This window comes from Salmo salar, chromosome 06, assembly GCF_965601325.2.
Source record: "Salmo salar chromosome 06, fSalSal1, whole genome shotgun sequence".
NCBI classification, from domain to species: Eukaryota; Metazoa; Chordata; class Actinopteri; order Salmoniformes; family Salmonidae; genus Salmo; species Salmo salar.
Window position 1 is genome coordinate 87,734,996 of NC_138296.1, and position 26,860 is coordinate 87,761,855.

The 26,860-nt window shown below is 43.1% G+C and overlaps 1 protein-coding gene across 1 annotated transcript in view; it reads right to left on the minus strand.

Moving 5' to 3' along the window:
- Positions 1 to 26,860, minus strand: part of LOC106608239 (neurexin-3b) — a 651,982-nt gene that overhangs the window by 490,028 nt on the left and 135,094 nt on the right. The window lies entirely within an intron of this gene.

Below are 26,860 nucleotides of genomic sequence, written 5' to 3' on the forward strand. Positions count from 1 at the left end.
TAGACTGTTGGTGGATAGACCACCACTAGAACAGGCTAGACTGTTGGTGGATAGATCACTAGAACAGGCTAGACTGTTGGTGGATAGATCACCACTAGAACAGGCTAGACTGTTGGTGGATAGATCACTAGAACAGGCTAGACTGTTGGTGGATAGACCACCACTAGAACAGGCTAGACTGTTGGTGGATAGATCACCACTAGAACAGGCTAGACTGTTGGTGGATAGATCACTAGAACAGGCTAGACTGTTGGTGGATAGATCACCACTAGAACAGGCTAGACTGTTGGTGGATAGATCACTAGAACAGGCTAGACTGTTGGTGGATAGATCACTAGAACAGGCTAGACTGTTGGTGGATAGATCACTAGAACTGGCTAGACTGTTGGTGGATAGATCACCACTAGAACAGGCTAGACTGTTGGTGGATAGATCACTAGAACAGGCTAGACTGTTGGTGGATAGACCACCACTAGAACAAGCTAGACTGTTGGTGGATAGATCACTAGAACAGGCTAGACTGTTGGTGGATAGATCACCACTAGAACAGGCTAGACTGTTGGTGGATAGATCACTAGAACAGGCTAGACTGTTGGTGGATAGACCACCACTAGAACAGGCTAGACTGTTGGTGGATAGATCACTAGAACAGGCTAGACTGTTGGTGGATAGATCACTAGAACAGGCTAGACTGTTGGTGGATAGATCACTAGAACAGGCTAGACTGTTGGTGGATAGATCACCACTAGAACAGGCTAGACTGTTGGTGGATAGATCACTAGAACAGGCTAGACTGTTGGTGGATAGACCACCACTAGAACAGGCTAGACTGTTGGTGGATAGATCACTAGAACAGGCTAGACCGTTGGTGGATAGACCACCACTAGAACAGGCTAGACTGTTGGTGGATAGACCACCACTAGAACAGGCTAGACTGTTGTTGGATAGATCACTAGAACAGGCTAGACTGTTGGTGGATAGATCACTAGAACAGGCTAGACTGTTGGTGGATAGACCGTTACTAGAACAGGCTAGACTGTTGGTGGATAGACCACTAGAACAGGCTAGACTGTTGGTGGATAGATCACTAGAACAGGCTAGACTGTTGGTGGATAGATCACTAGAACAGGCTAGACTGTTGGTGGATAGATCACCACTAGAACAGGCTAGACTGTTGGTGGATAGATCACTAGAACAGGCTAGACTGTTGGTGGATAGATCACTAGAACAGGCTAGACTGTTGGTGGATAGATCACTAGAACTGGCTAGACTGTTGGTGGATAAGATCACCACTAGAACAGGCTAGACTGTTGGTGGATAGATCACTAGAACAGGCTAGACTGTTGGTGGATAGACCACCACTAGAACAGGCTAGACTGTTGGTGGATAGATCACTAGAACAGGCTAGACTGTTGGTGGATAGATCACCACTAGAACAGGCTAGACTGTTGGTGGATAGATCACCAGAACAGGCTAGACTGTTGGTGGATAGACCACCACTAGAACAGGCTAGACTGTTGGTGGATAGATCACCACTAGAACAGGCTAGACTGTTGGTGGATAGACCACTAGAACAGGCTAGACTGTTGGTGGATAGATCACTAGAACAGGCTAGACTGTTGGTGGATAGATCACTAGAACAGGCTAGACTGTTGGTGGATAGACCACCACTAGAACAGGCTAGACTGTTGGTGGATAGATCACTAGAACAGGCTAGACTGTTGGTGGATAGATCACTAGAACAGGCTAGACCGTTGGTGGATAGACCACCACTAGAACAGGCTAGACTGTTGGTGGATAGACCACCACTAGAACAGGCTAGACTGTTGGTGGATAGATCACTAGAACAGGCTAGACTGTTGGTGGATAGATCACTAGAACAGGCTAGACCGTTGGTGGATAGACCACCACTAGAACAGGCTAGACTGTTGGTGGATAGACCACCACTAGAACAGGCTAGACTGTTGTTGGATAGATCACTAGAACAGGCTAGACTGTTGGTGGATAGATCACTAGAACAGGCTAGACTGTTGGTGGATAGACCGTTACTAGAACAGGCTAGACTGTTGGTGGATAGACCACTAGAACAGGCTAGACTGTTGGTGGATAGATCACTAGAACAGGCTAGACTGTTGGTGGATAGATCACTAGAACAGGCTAGACTGTTGGTGGATAGATCACCACTAGAACAGGCTAGACTGTTGGTGGATAGATCACTAGAACAGGCTAGACTGTTGGTGGATAGACCACCACTAGAACAGGCTAGACTGTTGGTGGATAGATCACTAGAACAGGCTAGACTGTTGGTGGATAGATCACCACTAGAACAGGCTAGACTGTTGGTGGATAGATCACTAGAACAGGCTAGACTGTTGGTGGATAGACCACCACTAGAACAGGCTAGACTGTTGGTGGATAGATCACCACTAGAACAGGCTAGACTGTTGGTGGATAGATCACTAGAACAGGCTAGACTGTTGGTGGATAGATCACCACTAGAACAGGCTAGACTGTTGGTGGATAGATCACTAGAACAGGCTAGACTGTTGGTGGATAGATCACTAGAACAGGCTAGACTGTTGGTGGATAGATCACTAGAACTGGCTAGACTGTTGGTGGATAGATCACCACTAGAACAGGCTAGACTGTTGGTGGATAGATCACTAGAACAGGCTAGACTGTTGGTGGATAGACCACCACTAGAACAAGCTAGACTGTTGGTGGATAGATCACTAGAACAGGCTAGACTGTTGGTGGATAGATCACCACTAGAACAGGCTAGACTGTTGGTGGATAGATCACTAGAACAGGCTAGACTGTTGGTGGATAGACCACCACTAGAACAGGCTAGACTGTTGGTGGATAGATCACTAGAACAGGCTAGACTGTTGGTGGATAGATCACTAGAACAGGCTAGACTGTTGGTGGATAGATCACTAGAACAGGCTAGACTGTTGGTGGATAGATCACCACTAGAACAGGCTAGACTGTTGGTGGATAGATCACTAGAACAGGCTAGACTGTTGGTGGATAGACCACCACTAGAACAGGCTAGACTGTTGGTGGATAGATCACTAGAACAGGCTAGACCGTTGGTGGATAGACCACCACTAGAACAGGCTAGACTGTTGGTGGATAGACCACCACTAGAACAGGCTAGACTGTTGTTGGATAGATCACTAGAACAGGCTAGACTGTTGGTGGATAGATCACTAGAACAGGCTAGACTGTTGGTGGATAGACCGTTACTAGAACAGGCTAGACTGTTGGTGGATAGACCACTAGAACAGGCTAGACTGTTGGTGGATAGATCACTAGAACAGGCTAGACTGTTGGTGGATAGATCACTAGAACAGGCTAGACTGTTGGTGGATAGATCACCACTAGAACAGGCTAGACTGTTGGTGGATAGATCACTAGAACAGGCTAGACTGTTGGTGGATAGATCACTAGAACAGGCTAGACTGTTGGTGGATAGATCACTAGAACTGGCTAGACTGTTGGTGGATAAGATCACCACTAGAACAGGCTAGACTGTTGGTGGATAGATCACTAGAACAGGCTAGACTGTTGGTGGATAGACCACCACTAGAACAGGCTAGACTGTTGGTGGATAGATCACTAGAACAGGCTAGACTGTTGGTGGATAGATCACCACTAGAACAGGCTAGACTGTTGGTGGATAGATCACTAGAACAGGCTAGACTGTTGGTGGATAGACCACCACTAGAACAGGCTAGACTGTTGGTGGATAGATCACCACTAGAACAGGCTAGACTGTTGGTGGATAGATCACTAGAACAGGCTAGACTGTTGGTGGATAGATCACCACTAGAACAGGCTAGACTGTTGGTGGATAGACCACCACTAGAACAGGCTAGACTGTTGGTGGATAGATCACTAGAACAGGCTAGACTGTTGGTGGATAGATCACTAGAACAGGCTAGACCGTTGGTGGATAGACCACCACTAGAACATGCTAGACTGTTGGTGGATAGACCACCACTAGAACAGGCTAGACTGTTGTTGGATAGATCACTAGAACAGGCTAGACTGTTGGTGGATAGATCACTAGAACAGGCTAGACTGTTGGTGGATAGACCGTTACTAGAACAGGCTAGACTGTTGGTGGATAGACCACTAGAACAGGCTAGACTGTTGGTGGATAGATCACTAGAACAGGCTAGACTGTTGGTGGATAGATCACTAGAACAGGCTAGACTGTTGGTGGATAGACCACCACTAGAACAGGCTAGACTGTTGGTGGATAGATCACTAGAACAGGCTAGACTGTTGGTGGATAGATCACTAGAACAGGCTAGACTGTTGGTGGATAGATCACTAGAACAGGCTAGACTGTTGGTGGATAGATCACCACTAGAACAGGCTAGACTGTTGGTGGATAGATCACTAGAACAGGCTAGACTGTTGGTGGATAGACCACCACTAGAACAGGCTAGACTGTTGGTGGATAAATCACTAGAACAGGCTAGACTGTTGGTGGATAGATCACCACTAGAACAGGCTAGACTGTTGGTGGATAGATCACTAGAACAGGCTAGACTGTTGGTGGATAGACCACCACTAGAACAGGCTAGACTGTTGGTGGATAGATCACCACTAGAACAGGCTAGACTGTTGGTGGATAGATCACTAGAACAGGCTAGACTGTTGGTGGATAGATCACCACTAGAACAGGCTAGACTGTTGGTGGATAGACCACCACTAGAACAGGCTAGACTGTTGGTGGATAGATCACTAGAACAGGCTAGACTGTTGGTGGATAGACCGTTACTAGAACAGGCTAGACTGTTGGTGGATAGACCACTAGAACAGGCTAGACTGTTGGTGGATAGATCACTAGAACAGGCTAGACTCTTGGTGGATAGATCACTAGAACAGGCTAGGCTGTTGGTGGATAGACCACCACTAGAACAGGCTAGACTGTTGGTGGATAGATCACTAGAACAGGCTAGACTGTTGGTGGATAGATCACCACTAGAACAGGCTAGACTGTTGGTGGATAGATCACTAGAACAGGCTAGACTGTTGGTGGATAGACCACCACTAGAACAGGCTAGACTGTTGGTGGATAGATCACCACTAGAACAGGCTAGACTGTTGGTGTATAGATCACTAGAACAGGCTAGACTGTTGGTGGATAGATCACCACTAGAACAGGCTAGACTGTTGGTGGATAGATCACCACTAGAACAGGCTAGACTGTTGGTGGATAGATCACCACTAGAACAGGCTAGACTGTTGGTGGATAGATCACCACTAGAACAGGCTAGACTGTTGGTGTATAGATCACTAGAACAGGCTAGACTGTTGGTGGATAGATCACCACTAGAACAGGCTAGACTGTTGGTGGATAGATCACTAGAACAGGCTAGACTGTTGGTGGATAGACCACCACTAGAACAGGCTAGACTGTTGGTGGATAGATCACCACTAGAACAGGCTAGACTGTTGGTGGATAGATCACTAGAACAGGCTAGACTGTTGGTGGATAGATCACCACTAGAACAGGCTAGACTGTTGGTGGATAGACCACCACTAGAACAGGCTAGACTGTTGGTGGATAGATCACTAGAACAGGCTAGACTGTTGGTGGATAGATCACTAGAACAGGCTAGACCGTTGGTGGATAGACCACCACTAGAACATGCTAGACTGTTGGTGGATAGACCACCACTAGAACAGGCTAGACTGTTGTTGGATAGATCACTAGAACAGGCTAGACTGTTGGTGGATAGATCACTAGAACAGGCTAGACTGTTGGTGGATAGACCGTTACTAGAACAGGCTAGACTGTTGGTGGATAGACCACTAGAACAGGCTAGACTGTTGGTGGATAGATCACTAGAACAGGCTAGACTGTTGGTGGATAGATCACTAGAACAGGCTAGACTGTTGGTGGATAGACCACCACTAGAACAGGCTAGACTGTTGGTGGATAGATCACTAGAACAGGCTAGACTGTTGGTGGATAGATCACTAGAACAGGCTAGACTGTTGGTGGATAGATCACTAGAACAGGCTAGACTGTTGGTGGATAGATCACCACTAGAACAGGCTAGACTGTTGGTGGATAGATCACTAGAACAGGCTAGACTGTTGGTGGATAGACCACCACTAGAACAGGCTAGACTGTTGGTGGATAAATCACTAGAACAGGCTAGACTGTTGGTGGATAGATCACCACTAGAACAGGCTAGACTGTTGGTGGATAGATCACTAGAACAGGCTAGACTGTTGGTGGATAGACCACCACTAGAACAGGCTAGACTGTTGGTGGATAGATCACCACTAGAACAGGCTAGACTGTTGGTGGATAGATCACTAGAACAGGCTAGACTGTTGGTGGATAGATCACCACTAGAACAGGCTAGACTGTTGGTGGATAGACCACCACTAGAACAGGCTAGACTGTTGGTGGATAGATCACTAGAACAGGCTAGACTGTTGGTGGATAGACCGTTACTAGAACAGGCTAGACTGTTGGTGGATAGACCACTAGAACAGGCTAGACTGTTGGTGGATAGACCACCACTAGAACAGGCTAGACTGTTGGTGGATAGATCACCACTAGAACAGGCTAGACTGTTGGTGTATAGATCACTAGAACAGGCTAGACTGTTGGTGGATAGATCACCACTAGAACAGGCTAGACTGTTGGTGGATAGATCACCACTAGAACAGGCTAGACTGTTGGTGGATAGATCACCACTAGAACAGGCTAGACTGTTGGTGGATAGATCACCACTAGAACAGGCTAGACTGTTGGTGTATAGATCACTAGAACAGGCTAGACTGTTGGTGGATAGATCACCACTAGAACAGGCTAGACTGTTGGTGTATAGATCACCACTAGAACAGGCTAGACTGTTGGTGGATAGATCACCACTAGAACAGGCTAGACTGTTGGTGGATAGATCACCACTAGAACAGGCTAGACTGTTGGTGTATAGATCACTAGAACAGGCTAGACTGTTGGTGGATAGATCACCACTAGAACAGGCTAGACTGTTGGTGGATAGATCACTAGAACAGGCTAGACTGTTGGTGGATAGACCACCACTAGAACAGGCTAGACTGTTGGTGGATAGATCACTAGAACAGGCTAGACTGTTGGTGGATAGATCACCACTAGAACAGGCTAGACTGTTGGTGGATAGATCACTAGAACAGGCTAGACTGTTGGTGGATAGACCACCACTAGAACAGGCTAGACTGTTGGTGGATAGATCACCACTAGAACAGGCTAGACTGTTGGTGGATAGATCACTAGAACAGGCTAGACTGTTGGTGGATAGATCACTAGAACAGGCTAGACCGTTGGTGGATAGATCACTAGAACGGGCTAGACTGTTGGTGGATAGATCACCACTAGAACAGGCTAGACTGTTGGTGGATAGATCACTAGAACAGGCTAGGCTGCTGGTGGTTTGGGTTGTTTTTTTGGACCGACTACATGTAAACACAAGAGAGCGTATTGTTGATCCTGGAGGGAGAGAGAGAGGAAGAAAGGGAGAGAGAGAAGAAGAAAGGGAGAGAGAGAGAGGAAGAAAGGGAGAGAGAGAGACAGAGCGAACAAATGAGGGGGAGAGAGAGAGAGAGGGAGAGAGGGAGATAAAGGCGGTGGAGATTTCAGAGGGAGAGAGAGACAGAGAGAGCGAGAGTGAGGGAGAGAGAGATGGATGGATGGAGAAAGAAAGAAACCAATAAAGAAAGAAAGAAAAAGGGCAGTGTTTTAGGATGATTCAGTTCAGAGAGTAATTTTCCCTTCGGCATAAAAGACTGGGCACAGCAATGCTATACAGAGACAAGATGAGAGAGAGAGGGGGCGAGAGAGACAGAGGGGGGAGAGAGAGAGAGAGAGAGAGAGAGAGGGAGGGAGAGAGAGAAAGAAAGAAAGAAAGAAAGAAAGAAAGAAAGAAAGAAAGAAAGAAAGAAAGAAAGAAAGAAAGAAAGAAAGAAAGAAAGAAAGAAAGAAAGAGAGAAAGAGCAAAAGAAAGATAAATAAAGAGAGAGAAAGAAGACTGGACACACACAGAACCGTATTTGCTGTGAGGCAGACAGTGAGTGCACTGTAGATTATGTCTAGTCTAAATCTAAACTTACTCTTTGTCTCTGTTTACTTCACTGACTGACTGTTTGGTTTTTCATCTGACAGATTGCTCTTGCATTCATCATCCCAAGAACCAGCAGATAAGACACTGTACAGACAAACGATAAAACATCAAAGATAGCAATAATACACTGGTAAATATTGAAGTTGAGGCGGAGGACATGGAAATGAAAATAGTTTACTGTTAGGCCTACTATGTTGTCTGTAGAGAAATGTGTTTACAGTACGTATAATAACTAATTCAGAATATAAATGTGAATTTCAGAGCATGCATCAGTCTTCAACAGACTATGAATGTCACTTAACATTATCTATACAATCAAAAAAGCTATTTACTTATGATTAATTCATGAATGTTCACATCCCTGATGCATAATCCCTATACCAATGTCTACTTCAAGTGCTTTATATGCATCTAGGGCTTATTGCTGCTTTCAGTTCTAATCTTAAACCTTAGACAACAACGACATACTACAGTCTATACTCCTTACTACTAGCTATAGATAAATATAGTTCTCTTTTCAGTTCACCACTTGACGTCACCATATTAGAACAATATGTCTCCATAGCATGTAGCCTAGTTCCCACAATTATGTTGATGTCCTGTTCTCTCCTTCAGAGAACCAGGGTTACGAAATGAACCTGGACATATACGGCCAACTTGAGAAACCAAAAATTGATCTTTCTCTGTGTTTTTCCACTCTACACACGGCAACTCAAGAAGAGACACAGAGTGTGTCCCAAATGGAACTTTATTCCCTAACAGACACCCAACCAGGGCCAGATCCCCTTCATTCGCCGGAGAATGAAATTTAGATTTTATACACTCTATCGGCAGGATAGAACAGCAGCCTCTGGTGAGATACGGGGTGGGGGCCTATGCATATATGTAAACAACAGCTGGTGCACGATATCTAAGGAGGTCTTGAGGTTTTGCTCACCTGAGGTATAGTATCTCATGATAAGCTGTAGACCACACTATCTACCTAGAGAGTTTTAATCTGTATTTTTCGTAGCTGTCTACATACCACCACAGACTGATGCTGGCACTAAAACCACACTCAATGAGCTGTATACCCGCATACGCAAACAGGAAAACTCTCATCCAGAGGCGGCACTCCTAGTGGACTTGAATGCAGGGAAACTTAAATCAGTTTTACCAAATGTCTATCAGCATGTTAAATGTGCAACCAGAGGGCAAAAAATTCTAGACCACCTTTACTCCACACACAGAGACACGTCCAAAGCTTTCCCTCGCCCTCCATTTGGTAAATCTGACCATAATTCTATCCTCCTGATTCCTGCTTACAAGCAAAAATTAAAGCAGGAAGCCCCAGAAAAAGTGATAGATGAAGCAGATACTAAACTACAGGACTGTTTTGCTAGTAGTTTTACTAGTACAGACTGGAATATGTTCTGGGATTCTTCCAATGGCATTGAGGAGAACACCACATCAGTCACTGGATCTACCAATATGTTCATCGAGGACGTTGTCGCCACAGTGACTATACCCCAACCAGAAGCCATGGATTACAAGCAATCTTCGCACTGAGCTAAAGGGTAGAGCTGCCGCTTTCAAGGAGCGGGACTCTAACCCAGAAGCTTATAAGAAAACCCTCTTTTCCCTCCGATGAACCATCAAACAGGCAAAGAGTCAATACAGGACTAAGATGGAATCGTACTACACCGGCTCCGACGCTCGTCGGATGTGACAGGGCTTGCAAACTATTACAGACTACAAAGGGAAGCACAGCCGAAAGCTGCCCAGTAACACGAGCATACCAGGCGAGCAAAATAACTTCAATGCTCGCTTCGAGGCAAGTAACACTGAAACAGGCATGAGAGCATCAGCTGTTCTGGATGACTGTGTGATCATGCTCTCCGCAGCCGATGTAAGACCTTTAAACAGGTCAACATTCACAAGGCCACAGGGCCAGATGGATTACCAGGACATGTACTCCGAGCATGGGGTGACCAACTGGCAAGCGTCTTCACTGACATTTTTTAAAACCTCTCCCTGTCTGAGTTTGTAATACCAACATGTTTCAAGCATGCCACCATAGTCCCTGTGCCCAAGAACACTAAGGTAACCTGCCTAAATGACTACCAAACCGTAGCACTCACATCTGTAGCCATGAAATGCTTTGAAAGGCTGGTCATGGCTCACAGAAATACTAGACCCACTCCAATTTGCATACCGCACCAACAGATCCACAGATGATGCAATCTCCAATGCACTCCAAACTGCCATTTCACACATGGACAAAAGGAACACCTATGTGAGAATGCTATTCATTGACTATAGCTCAGCGTTCAACACCATAGTGCCCTCAAAGCTCATCACTAAGCTAAGGACCCTGGGACTAAACACTTCTCTCTGCAACTGGATCCTGGACTTAATGACGGGCCGCCCCCAGGTGGTAAGGGTAGGTAACAACAAATCCGCAATGCTGATCCTCAACACAGGGGCCCCTCAGGGGTGCATGCTCAGTCTCATCCTGTACTCCCTGTTCACTCATGACTGTATGACCAGGCACCATCACCATCACCATCATTAAGTTTGCCGATGACACAACAGTGGTAGGCTTGATCACCGACAATGATGAGACAGCCTATAGGGAGAAGGTCAGAGACCTAACCATGTGGTAGAAGGACAACAACTTCTCCCTCAACGTGATCAAGACAAAGGAGATGATGATGGACTACAGGAAAAGGAGGACCAAGCACGCCCCCATTCTCATTGACGGGGCTGTAGTGGAGCAAGTTGAGAGCTTCAAGTTCCTTGGCATCACCAACAAACTAACATGGTCCAAGCACACCAAGACAGTCGTGAAGAGTGCACAACAAAACATATTCCCCCTCAGGAGACTGAAAAGATTTGGCATGGGTCCTCAGCTCCTCAAAAGGTTTTACAGCTGCACCATCGAGAGCATCCTGACGGGTTGCATCACTGCCTGGAATGGCAACGGCTCAGCCTTCGACTGCAAGGCACTACAGAGGGTAGTGCGTGCGCCACAGTACATCCCCGGGGCGAAGCTTCCTTTCATCCAGGAACACTATACCAGGCGGTCTCAGAGGAAAGCCCTAAAAATTGTCAAAAACTCCAGCCACTCTAGTCAGAGACTGTTCTCTCTGCTACCGCATGGCAAGTGGTACCGAAGCGCCAAGTATAGGTCCAAGAGGCTTCTAAACAGCTTCTACCCCCAAGCCATAAGACTCCGGAACAGCTAATCAAATGGCTACCCAGACTATTTGTATTGCCCCTCCCCCCCATGCTGCTGCTAGTCTCTGGTATTATCTATGCATAGTCACTTTAATAACTCTACCTACATGTACATAATTACCTAAATTACCTCAACACCGGTGCCCCCCACACACTGACACATTGACTCTGTACCGGTACTCCCTGTATATAGCCCAGCTATTGTTATTTACTGCTGCTATTTAATAATTTGTTATTCTTATCTGTTAGTTTTTTTTGTCGGTATTTTCTTAAAACTGCATTGTTGGTTAAGGGCTTGGAAGTAAGCATTTCACTGTAAGGTCCACACCTGTTGTATTCGGCACGTGACAAAAACAACTTGATTTGATTTACTAGTACACTTCTTTGACCGGGGTTCTGGTCTGGTTCTGGGGAACGTGGTGTCATTTGGGACACATCCACTACTAGACCGGAAGCCTTATGTGACATAGCAACCCTAGAACGTCCCAAAGCAACCCTAGACCTTCCCATAGCCACCCTAGACCTTCCCATAGCAACCCTAGACCTTCCCATAGCAACCCTAGAACATCCCGAAGCAACCCTAGAACGTCCCATAGCAAACTAGACCATCCCATGCACTCTAAACAGGTGACAGGTGGATTATTTGGGGAGATTACCGATCAAATGTCACTCAGGTGGATTCTGGTAACTTAGGCTAATATTGTGGGATGTCTGCATCTAGCCTAGCACATTACACACAGTACACCTATGTTTCTACCCTCGACAGTTCATTACACACAGTACAACTATGATGCTACCCACAACAGATCATTACACCCAGTACACCTATGATGCTACCCACAACAGCTCATTACACCCAGTACAACTATGATTCTACCCACAACAGCTCATTACACCCAGTACAACTATGATGCTACCCACAACAGCTCATTACACCCAGTACAACTATGATGCTACCCACGACAGCTCATTACACATAGTACAACTATGATGCTACCCACAACAGTTCATTACACCCAGTACAACTATGATGCTACCCACGACAGCTCATTACACCCAGTACAACTATGATGCTACCCACAACAGCTCATTACACCCAGTACAACTATGATGCGACCCACGACAGCTCATTACACCCAGTACAACTATGATGCTACCCACGTCAGCTCATTACACCCAGTACAACTATGATGCTACCCACAACAGCTCATTACACCCAGTACAACTATGATGCTACCCACGACAGCTCATTACACGGAGTACAACTATGATGCTACCCACGACAGCTCATTACACCCAGTACAACTATGATGCTACCCACAACAGCTCATTACACCCAGTACAACTATGATGCTACCCACAACAGCTCATTACACCCAGTACAACTATGATGCTACCCACAACAGTTCATTACACCCAGTACAACTATGATGCTACCCACAACAGCTCATTAGACCCAGTATAACTATGATGCTACCCACAACAGCTCATTACACCCAGTACAACTATGATGCTACCCACAACAGCTCAATATACCCAGTACAACTATGATGCTACCCACAACAGCTCATTACACCCAGTACAACTATGATGCTACCCACAACAGTTCATTACACCCAGTACAACTATGATGCTACCCACGACAGCTCATTACACCCAGTACAACTATGATGCTACCCACAACAGCTCATTACACCCAGTACAAGTATGATGCTACCCACGACAGCTCATTACACCCAGTACAACTATGATGCTACCCACGACAGCTCATTACACCCAGTACAACTATGATGCTACCCACAACAGCTCATTACACCCAGTACAACTATGATGCTACCCACGACAGCTCATTACACCCAGTACAACTATGATGCTACCCACAACAGCTCATTACACCCAGTACAACTATGATGCTACCCACAACAGCTCATTACACCCAGTACAACTATGATGCTACTCACAACAGCTCATTACACCCAGTACAACTATGATGCTACCCACAACAGCTCATTATACCCAGTACAACTATGATGCTACCCACAACAGCTCATTACACCCAGTACAACTATGATGCTACCCACAACAGTTCATTACACCCAGTACAACTATGATGCTACCCACGACAGCTCATTACACCCAGTACAACTATGATTCTACCCACAACAGCTCATTACACCCAGTACAACTATGATGCTACCCACAACAGCTCATTACACCCAGTACAACTATGATGCTACCCACAACAGCTCATTAGACCCAGTACAACTATGATGCTACCCACAACAGCTCATTACACCCAGTACAACTATGATGCTACCCACAACAGCTCATTACACCCAGTACAACTATGATGCTACCCACGACAGCTCATTACACCCAGTACAACTATGATGCTACCCACAACAGCTCATTACACCCAGTACAACTATGATGCTACCCACAACAGCTCATTACACCCAGTACAACTATGATGCTACCCACGACAGCTCATTACACCCAGTACAACTATGATGCTACCCACAACAGCTCATTACACCCAGTACAACTATGATGCTACCCACAACAGCTCATTACACCCAGTACAACTATGATGCTACCCACAACAGCTCATTAGACCCAGTACAACTATGATGCTACCCACAACAGCTCATTACACCCAGTACAACTATGATGCTACCCACAACAGCTCATTACACCCAGTACAACTATGATGCTACCCACGACAGCTCATTACACCCAGTACAACTATGATGCTACCCACAACAGCTCATTACACCCAGTACAACTATGATGCTACCCACAACAGCTCATTACACCCAGTACAACTATGATGCTACCCACAACAGCTCATTACACCCAGTACAACTATGATTCTACCCTCAACAGCTCATTACACACAGTACAACTCTCTCTCTCTCCCCTTCTCTTGCTCCCCCTCTCTTTCTTTCTATTTTCCCTTTATCTCTCCCCCTTCTCTCGCTTTCTCCCTCCCTCCCTCTCTCCCTCCCTCCCTCCCTCCCTCCCTCCCTCCCTCTCGCTCCCCTCACTTCTCTGTCATTCTCCTCTGTGAGTAGAATAGTTGGTTGCAGTATCCTACTGTTGGCTATAGGCTATGTCGTTTTCCAACACTTGGCTAAAGCTAACTGTGTAACTGCATATTGATCAGGGCTTAGGAAGTGAATCCTCTGGCATCACATCAAGCAAATTAGGGACATCCTGGATAATGTCACTATCAGACAAGACCTGTTGGAGACAGACAAGACCAGAGTAGCATATTTATTGGTACATTTCAACAACAACAACAACAAAATTGGCATTATAGTTAAATAAAGTGCCTCCACTGATGATGTGAAGTCATCACATTACATATTCACTGTTATGGTTCTTTCTCAAATCAGTTGCCATAAGCTGGTATCACATATCATGGCTGCCAATGATGTCTATCATGTCCTTGTTAGTACATTATTGCACAGTCGTTACAAGATCACACACAAACACACATATACAAACACACGCATATGTACACACACACAAACACACACACACACACACACACACACACACACACACACACACACACACACACACACACACACACACACACACACACACACACACACACATGTTCGTATTCTTTTATTATTTCTTATTGTTGTTGATTTGTTTAGAAGGAACCTGAAGGAAGGTAAGCATTTCGTTGGACAGTGTATACCATGTGTATCCTGTACATACGACTAGTAAAACACACACATGCTCATGCACCTAGGGAGGTAGGCAGCAGGCAGATACGTGCTCACACACCGCCCCATATCGAACCACGTCACCCCACATCCCTCTCTGTCAGGACGCAGCCGTTCCACCTGGCGAAACATCTCCATATCCCAATGGAAATCACTGGAGGCAAATCCAGGACCACTAGTTCACTTTTTTGACTCTGATCTGAGTCTAAAACCCCAGAGATTGAAGCCGATGTGACAGACAGACAGTCCTTGGAAAGGAATCCCTCTCTTTACTCCACTTGAACCACCTTATCACTTTACATTTGTAGTCTGGCTGATAGTGTGACTGATGTATTATGTATCATATCTTAATTTGACCAGTATTGTCGTTGCAAAATAATCCTTCAGCAACAGGATTTTCAACGTTTAGTCAATGATGTTTCTTGATTGGTGGTTAGAATACTAGCTGGACAAAAGTAGGCTACATGAAAAGTGCAGTACTGTTAACATAACAGTGTGTTAATAAGGGTTTTCAGTGAATTTATGTAAAACACTCATCTACATTTCATCAGCTCATCTACATTTCCTGTGCCGCAGGAAGATTCTCAGCAATTAAAGAGTGATCAAATTAAGAACCTACCTATGTACTCTATGTAGTGCACTACTTTTGACTAGTCCTATAAACCCTGGTCAAAAGAAGTGCACTATATAGGGAACAGGGCACCATTTGGGATGTAACCCTACTCTCTGGTGGTGTTTGTGTGTGTGTGTTATGCCAGGACTTTAAAAGCACACAGGGAGGTTACAGCATTAAAGCCCAACACGCAGCGACAGGCAGCACTGTGAAGGAGGGATGACATAAATATCACGGGTAGAGGAAAGGAGGTAGGTAGGGTGGGAGAAAGGGAGAAGGAAAGATAGAGAGAGAGCATGAGAGAGCAAGAGAGAGAAAGAGAGAGAGAAAGCGAGAGAGAGAGAGAGAGAGAGAGAGAGAGAGATGGGGAGGGTGAGAGAGCGAGTGAGGGGAAGATTAAAGTCAAGGTTCTGACACTCTCACTGATATCTATCATAACGTGACACCTAACCTCACTAGCCAATCATGTCAAGAGTAGTTTTCAAAACGAGGTCGGTACTGTAGCTGTATTATTCGTATTCCTACAAGGTAGCCTAGAGTTTATTAAGAGGTTGGGAAAGTAACTGAAAGGTCGCTGGTTTGAATCCCCGAAGGTGGAAAAATCTGCCGTTCAGCCCTTGAGTATGGTAGTCAATCCCAAACAACAACTGCTCCCCGAGGACGTCGATTAAGGCAGCCCCCCGCACCTCTCTGATTGAGAGTGGTTGGGTAAAATGCGGAAGACACATTTAGAATGCATTCAGTTGTGAAACTGACTAGGTACCCTTTGGTCTGTCATCCAGTGAATACTAAATAAACTGCTTTTTATTATTTAACCATTATTTTAGCAGGGAGTCTTTTTGAGACCAAGGTAACCTTGCAGGTAAAACTAAGTAGATGTATAACAATATAATAATACAGACTATACTAAAACCCCACTATAATATAACACCACTATATTATAACACCACTATATTATAACCCCACTATACTACTATATTACAACACCACTAGTCTACTATATTATAACACCACTATATTATAACACCACTATACAACTGACTATATTATAACACCACTATACTACTATATTATAACACCACTATACTACTATATTATAAAACCACTATATTATAACACCACTATACTATAACACCATTATATAACAACACCACTATACAACTATATTCTAACAACACTATACTATAACACCACTATATTACAACACCACTATACAACTATATTCTAACAACACTATACTATAACACCACTATATTACAACACCACTATACAATAACACCAATATATTACAACAACACTATACTATAACACCACTATACTATAACACCACTATATTATAGCACCACTATATTATAAAACCACGATATTATAACACCACTATACTATAACACCACTATATTACAGCACCACTATACTACTATATTAACACCACTATATTATAACACCACTATACTACTATAGTATAACACCACTATATTACAACACCACTATACTACTATATTATAACACCACTATATTATAACAACACTATATTACTATATTATAACACCACGATACTATAACACCATTATAAAACAACACCACTATACAACTATATTCTAACACCACTACACTTTAACACCACTATATTATAACACCACTATATTATAGCACCACTATAATATAACACCACTACACTATAACACCACTATATTATAAAACCACTGTACTACTATATTAAAAAAACACTATATTAAAACATCACTATATTATAACGCCACTATATTATAACAACACTATACTATAACACTATTATATAACAACACCACTATACAACTATATTCTAACAACACTATACTATAACACCACTATATTACAACACCACTATACAACTATATTCTAACAACACTATACTATAACACCACTATATTACAACACCACTATACAATAACACCAATATATTACAACAACACTATACTATAACACCACTATACTATAACACCACTATATTATAGCACCACTATAATATAAAACCACGATATTATAACACCACTATACTATAACACCACTATATTATAGCACCACTATACTACTATATTAACACCACTATATTATAACACCACTATACTACTATAGTATAACACCACTATATTACAACACCACTATACTACTATATTATAACACCACTATATTATAACAACACTATATTACTATATTATAACACCACGATACTATAACACCACTATACTATAACACCACGATACTATAACACCATTATAAAACAACACCACTATACAACTATATTCTAACACCACTATACTTTAACACCACTATACTTTAACACCACTATATTATAACACCACTATATTATAACACCACTACACTATAACACCACTATATTATAAAACCACTGTACTACTATATTAAAAAAACACTATATTAAAACATCACTATATTATAACGCCACTATATTATAACAACACTATACTACTATATTATAACACCACTATGCCACTATGTTATACCACCACTATATTATAACACCACTATACTTTAACACCGCTATACAATAACACCACTATATTATAACACCACTAAACTATAACACCACTAAACTATAACACCACGAGCACCACTATACCGTGCTGGAATTGGTATTTTGTAGTGTACAATTTTGAATAGTTATATTACAGTGTCCAATAAAAGTGTTTCTGTGCCCCCCCAAAAATACCCCAAAAATATAAATGTAAAAAATGAATTAGTCATGTATGTATGGATTAGGGGGGGTTGTCTATTATCTACAAATGTATTTCTGGCAAATCCAAGGACAGGCAGCAGGAGAGATAAAAATAATTTGTGAGAGACATACAGTGCCTTGGAAAAGTAATCATCCCCTTTGACGTTTTTCCTATTTTGTTGCATTACATCCTGTAATTTAAATTGATTTTTATTTGTATTTCATGTAATGGACATACACAAAATAGTCCAAATTGGTGAAGTGAAATAAAAAAAGTTACTTGTTTCCAAAAATAAAAAAAATAAAAAAACGAAAAGTGGTGTGTGCATATGTATTCACCCACTTTGCTATGAAGCCCCTAAATAAGATCTGCTGCAACCAATTACCTTCAGAAGTAACATAATTAGTCACATGATCTGTCACATGATCTCAGTATATATGCACCTGTTCTGAAAGGCCACAGAGTCTGCAACACCACAAAGCAAGGGGCACCACAAAGCAAGCAGCACCACAAAGACAAAGGAGCTCTCCAAACTGGTCAGGGACAAAGTTGTGGAGAAGTAAATATCAGGGTTGGGTTAGAAAAAAATATCAGAAACTTTTAACCTCCCACAGAGCACCATTAAATCCATCATACATTTTTTAAAGAATATGACACCACAAGAAACCTTCCAAGAGAGAGCTGCCCACCAAAACTCATGGACCAGGCAAGGAGGGCATTAATCAGAGAGGCAACAAAGAGACAAAAGATAACACTAAAGGAGATGCAAAGCTCCACAGTGGAGATTGGAGTATCTGTCCATAGGAGCACTTTAAGCCGTACAATCCACAGAGCTGGGCTTTACATGTAACCACTCCATCAGACCATTCTACTGCACCGTCATGTAACCATTCCATCAGACCATTCTACTGCACCGTCATGTAACCATTCCATCAGACCATTCTACTGCATCGTCATGTAACCATTCCATCAGACCAATCTACTGCATCGTCATGTAACCATTCCATCAGGCCAATCTACTGCACCGTCATGTAACCATTCCATCAGACCATTCTACTGCACCGTCATGTAACCACGCCATCAGACCATTCTTAACCATTCCATCAGACCATTCTACTGCACCGTTATGTAACCACTCCATCAGACCATTCTACTGCACCGTTATGTAACCACTACATCAGACCATTCTACTGCACCGTCATGTAACCACTCCATCAGACCAATCTACTGTACCATCATGTAACCACTCCATCAGGCCAATCTACTGCATCGTTATGTAACCACTCCATCAGACCATTCTACTGCACCGTCATGTAACCATTCCATCAGACCATTCTACTGCACCGTTGTGTAACCACTCCATCAGGCCATTCTACTGCACCGTCATGTAACCACTCCATCAGACCATTCTACTGCACCGTCATGTAACAACTCCATCAAACCATTCTACTGCACCGTTATGTAACCACTCCATCAGGCCATTCTACTGCACCGTCATGTAACCATTCCATCAGACCATTCTACTGCATCGTCATGTAACCATTCCATCAGACCATTCTACTGCACCGTTATGTAACCACTCCATCAGACCATTCTACTGCATCGTAATGTAACCACTACATCAGACCATTCTACTGCACCGTCATCTAACCACTCCATCAGGCCATTCTACTGCACCGTCATGTAACCATTCCATCAGACCATTCTACTGCACCGTTATGTAACCATTCCATCAGACCATTCTACTGCACCGTCATGTAACCACTCCATCAGACCATTCTACTGCATCGTCATGTAACCATTCCATCAGGCCAATCTACTGCACCGTCATGTAACCATTCCATCAGATCATTCTACTGCACCGTCATGTAACCATTCCATCAGACCATTCTACTGCACCGTCATGTAACCATTCCATCAGACCATTCTACTGCATCGTCATGTAACCATTCCATCAGACCAATCTACTGCATCGTCATGTAACCATTCCATCAGGCCAATCTACTGCACCGTCATGTAACCATTCCATCAGACCATTCTACTGCACCGTCATGTAACCACGCCATCAGACCATTCTTAACCATTCCATCAGACCATTCTACTGCACCGTTATGTAACCACTCCATCAGACCATTCTACTGCACCGTTATGTAACCACTCCATCAGACCATTCTACTGCACCGTCATGTAACCACTCCATCAGACCAATCTACTGTACCATCATGTAACCACTCCATCAGGCCAATCTACTGCATCGTTATGTAACCACTCCATCAGACCATTCTACTGCACCGTCATGTAACCATTCCATCAGACCATTCTACTGCACCGTCATGTAACCACTCCATCAGACCATTCTACTGCACCGTCATGTAACAACTCCATCAAACCATTCTACTGCACCGTTATGTAACCACTCCATCAGGCCATTCTACTGCACCGTCATGTAACCATTCCATCAGACCATTCTACTGCATCGTCATGTAACCATTCCATCAGACCATTCTACTGCACCGTTATGTAACCACTCCATCAGACCATTCTACTGCACCGTAATGTAACCACTACATCAGACCGTTCTACTGCACCGTCATCTAACCACTCCATCAGGCCATTCTACTGCACCGTCATGTAACCATTCCATCAGACCATTCTACTGCACCGTTATGTAACCATTCCATCAGACCATTCTACTGCACCGTCATGTAACCACGCCATCAGACCATTCTTAACCACTCCATCAGACCAATCTACTGCACCGTCATGTAACCACTCCATCAGACCATTCGACTGCACCGTCATGTAACCCCTCCATCAGCTCAATCTCGTTCTGAGTTATCAGAAATACAACTTGTCAACACGGAGCTTGTTTACATTGTAAGTAGTGGCATCATATAACTATCATTAGCCCAGATACAACAGATTAATAACTATCAGTACCCCAGATGATTAACTATCAATACCCCAGATACCACAGATTATTAACTATCAATACCCCAGATACCACCGTTTATTAACTATCAATACCCCAGATACCACAGATTATTAACTATCATTACCCCAGTTACCACAGATGATTAACTATCAATACCCCAGATACCACAGATTATTAACTATCATTACCCCAGATTATTAACTATCAATACCCCAGATACCACAAATTATTAATTATCAATACCCCAGATACCACAGATTATTAACTATCATTACCTCAGATACCACAGATTATTAACTATCATTACCCCAGATACCACAGATTATTAACTATCATTACCCCAGATACAACAGATTAATAACTATCAGTACACCAGATTATTAACTATCAATACCCCAGATACCACAGATTATTAACTATCAATACCCCAGATACCACCGTTTATTAACTATCAATACCCCAGATACCACAGATTATTAACTATCATTACCCCAGTTACCACAGATGATTAACTATCAATACCCCAGATACCACAGATTATTAACTATCATTACCCCAGATTATTAACTATCAATACCCCAGATACCACAAATTATTAATTATCAATACCCCAGATACCACAGATTATTAACTATCATTACCTCAGATACCACAGATTATTAACTATCATTACCCCAGATACCACAGATTATTAACTATCATTACCCCAGATACAACAGATTAATAACTATCAGTACCCCAGATCATTAACTATCAATACCCCAGATACCACAGATTATTAACTATCAATACCCCAGATACCACCGTTTATTAACTATCAATACCCCAGATACCACAGATTATTAACTATCATTACCCCAGTTACCACAGATGATTAACTATCAATACCCCAGATACCACAGATTATTAACTATCATTACCCCAGATTATTAACTATCAATACCCCAGATACCACAAATTATTAATTATCAATACCCCAGATACCACAGATTATTAACTATCATTACCTCAGATACCACAGATTATTAACTATCATTACCCCAGATACCACAGATTATTAACTATCATTACCCCAGATACAACAGATTAATAACTATCAGTACACCAGATTATTAACTATCAATACCCCAGATACCACAGATTATTAACTATCAATACCCCAGATACCACCGTTTATTAACTATCAATACCCCAGATACCACAGATTATTAACTATCATTACCCCAGTTACCACAGATGATTAACTATCAATACCCCAGATACCACAGATTATTAACTATCATTACCCCAGATTATTAACTATCAATACCCCAGATACCACAAATTATTAATTATCAATACCCCAGATACCACAGATTATTAACTATCATTACCTCAGATACCACAGATTATTAACTATCATTACCCCAGATACCACAGATTATTAACTATCATTACCCCAGATACAACAGATTAATAACTATCAGTACACCAGATTATTAACTATCAATACCCCAGATACCACAGATTATTAACTAGGAATACCCCAGAAACCACAGATTATTAACTATCAATACCCCAGATACCACAGATTATTAACTATCAATACCCCAGATACCCCAGATTATTAACTATCAATACCCCAGATACCCCAGATTATTAAGTATCAATACCCCAGATACGACAGATTATTAACTATCAATACCCCAGATACCACAGATTATTAACTAGGAATACCCCAGAAACCACAGATTATTAACTAGCAATACCCCAGATACCACAGATTATTAACTATCAATACCCCAGAAACCACAGATTATTAAATATCAATATCCCAGATACCACAGATTATTAAGTATCAATACTCCAAAGACAACAGATTATTAATAACTATCAATACCCCAGAGACTACAGAATATGAATAACTATCGATACCTCAGATTTTGAGCCACTGGATATGGCTATATTAGAGTAAAGTACTACTGTAACTGCTCCATAATCCTGCTTGATGGTATGACAGTTAGCCCAGGAGGTAGACATAAATAGAACCATAGTCATTGAGATGTGAAATTATATTTACTATTTCCCAGCGAGGTCTGTGTACAATTACTATGACTGTCTGTACTAGTCTCTGACCCCATGTGAGCAGTTAAAGTATCTGATCTGAATTTACATTATGGGACCTTTAATTCACTAACCACTCTGAGTGGAGGAGAATGACGTTACAGAGGTAACTATTTGAACTGCTGTTTCTGACTGTCTGCTGTGGGCCAGAAGGTAGAGATTATTATATATATTTTTTTTATTTAACTTTATTTAACTAGGCAAGTCAGTTAAGAACAAATTCTTATTTTCAATGGCGGCCTACTCCGGCCAAATCCGGATGACAGTGTGCCAAATGTACGCCTCCCTACGGGACTCCCAATCACGGCCAGATGTGAAAGAGTCTGGATTTGAAACAGGTACTATAGTGATGCCTCTAGCACTGAGATGCAGTGCCTTAGACCGCTGCGCCACTCGGGAGCCCCTAACCCATCTTGCCTGGTGCATGCACACATCTGCACAGATGCATAGATGCAGAGTAGCACGCGCAGACACGCAGCCTCTGCTCAGCCTGTGAAGTCAATAGCATCATTCTCTCTCCATCTCCTTGGCTGGAGATTTGAGGATGGAGAGCTGAACCACTCCTGATTGGCTATGATTGGAGTGCTGAAGTGATAGAGAGTTTTCTCCCTTTCTGCTGGGGTGTCTTATCCCCTGCAGTCTCTCCAGAGAGCATCTCTGAGCCTGGGCTACTCATAGACAGGCCTTGCCTCTTTCCCTCTCCCTATGGTTCTTCAAGGACTATACTCTACTGGAAATAGGCTCGTTGGACCTTCTGGGCCTTGGCTTGATGGATCTTCTGGGCCTCTCCCTATCCCTCTCTCTTGCTCTCTCTATCTCTCTTTATCTCTAAATCTCTCTGTCTTCAATAACACTCAGAAGATGGATGGATAAATTATAGGGATGAGAGGAAGAGTGTCGGAGAGAGCGAGCGAGGGATTAGGCTTCTTTATTAATGAGTGCTGATGATGTAAAGGTGAGCCTTCCAAGAACACGACAAGGACCTCTATCTTTCTCTTGGAGATGCTCTCACTCCCTTTCCCTCCTTCACTGAGTAATCTCTCCCTCTTATATATCGCAGTTCCAGTCTCTACATCTCAGAACCCCTTGTCTTTCCCTCCTTCACTGAGTAATCTCTACCTCTATATATCCCAGTTCCGGGCACTACCTCTCAGAACCCCTTGTCTTTCTCTGGAAAACTAATAAAACATGCAAATAACTGAACATTTACATTACATTTTACATTTCAGTCATTCAGCAGACACTCTTATCCAGTGCATTCATCTTAAGATAGCTGGGTGAGACAACCACATACAGTCATCATAAATAAACATTTTCTAAATGAAGTTAGAGGAAGATAGTAGGAAAAGAGTGAATGTTATTCTGAAAAGTTTCTCTCAACCTCTCAGAACCAGTTCCCTCTATGTATTCATGTCTCTCTCTCCTCCTAATCTCTCCTCCTCTCTCTCTGTCACCTCCTATCCTTTAAACAGCAGGAGAACAAACAACATAGGGTTAACTCTAACTCGTACTACCGAAGGAAAACAGGAGCACCTTCAGGACCAAAGGGAAGACAGAACTGGTACAACCCCAGACACCATCTTGTAAAAGAACAGGCCCTGAGCTATACATCTAATAATGTGATTGACAACTGCATAATGTTCTAACGGAGTCTTTGACGTCATTCCCACTCGGGACAAAAGTAGTGCTTTTCACACACACACACACACACACACACACACACACACACACACACACACACACACACACACACACACACACACACACACACACACACACACACACACACACACACACACACTCACACACACACACACAAACACAAAAACAAACACAATATGCTAATTCCTCTGCATACAAGGGTAATCTAGCAGTATACGGGACATCTAGTAGAAAAGTTACATTTCACCAGGAGGGATGAATGAGTCCAGTTAACTTTCCCCTGAGGAGATGAATGAGTCCAGTTAACTTTCCCCTGAGGAGGTGAATGAGTCCAGTTAACTTTCCCCTGAGGAGATGAATGAGTCCAGTTAACTTTCCCCTGAGGAGGTGAATGAGTCCAGTTAACTTTCCCCTGAGGAGATGAATGAGTCCAGTTAACTTTCCCCTGAGGAGGTGAATGAGTCCAGTTAACTTTCCCTGAGGAGATGAATGAGTCCAGTTAACTTTCCCCTGAGGAGATGAATGAGTCCAGTTAACTTTCCCCTGAGGAGGTGAATGAGTCCAGTTAACTTTCCCCTGAGGAGATGAATGAGTCCAGTTAACTTTCCCCTGAGGAGATGAATGAGTCCAGGTAGCTTTCCCCTGAGGAGATGAATGAGTCCAGTTAACTTTCCCCTGAGGAGATGAATGAGTCCAGTTAACTTTCCCCTGAGGAGATGAATGAGTCCAGTTAACTTTCCCCTGAGGAGATGAATGAGTCCAGTTAACTTTCCCCTGAGGAGGTGAATGAGTCCAGTTAACTTTCCCCTGAGGAGATGAATGAGTCCAGTTAACTTTCCCCTGAGGAGGTGAATGAGTCCAGTTAACTTTCCCCTGAGGAGATGAATGAGTCCAGTTAACTTTCCCCTGAGGAGGTGAATGAGTCCAGTTAACTTTCCCCTGAGGAGGTGAATGAGTCCAGCATCAGATAAGTTTCTATTCTGGGCCAGTCTAAATCATAGTGCTGGATTAGTTGCATGTGGTGTGGTGGTGGAGGTCTGGTCGCGTCCCGCTTGGGTCTGGCTGTCTCCAGATGGACATGAGGTTTCGGCTGCTCTCACACCCCCCAGGATAACATACTAACTGTAACAGTAACACTGGAGGAGACACTCAACAGGGGAGAGGAGAGGCGATGAGCAGCCATTCTTAGACTTCAAGGTATGTGCAGAAAAAACACCTAGCCTGTGGAAAGAACAATTGATATCCCCTGGTTGTACCCTAAGGGCCAACTACAGTACAGTTTTAAAATTAGCTCATACATTAATCATGGGGGGGTCTTGTGTTGCGCGACTTGTGTTGCGTGTTTGTTTATCTTCTTGTTCAATCACATTTAAGAGAACATTTTGCCTAGAGTGTGCAGTGAGAAATTGAGAGGAAGTAAATGTGCTGAATCACTATAGTGGATCATGGGAGGTTTGTAAGCATTCAGACTGTGGTCTGATCTAGTATCCCCCTACACAACTCAGAAATTAGGAAACTGTAGAGCCACAATGTCTGATCTAGTTTCCCCCTACAAAACTCAAAAATAGGAAACTGTAGAGCCACAAACTGTAATCTAGTTCCACCTACACAACACATAAATCAGGAAACTATGGAGCTACAATGTCTGATCTAGTTTCCTTCCTGCATAATACAGAAATCAGGATACTGTAGAGCCACAATGTCTGATCTAGTTTCCCTTTACACAATACAGA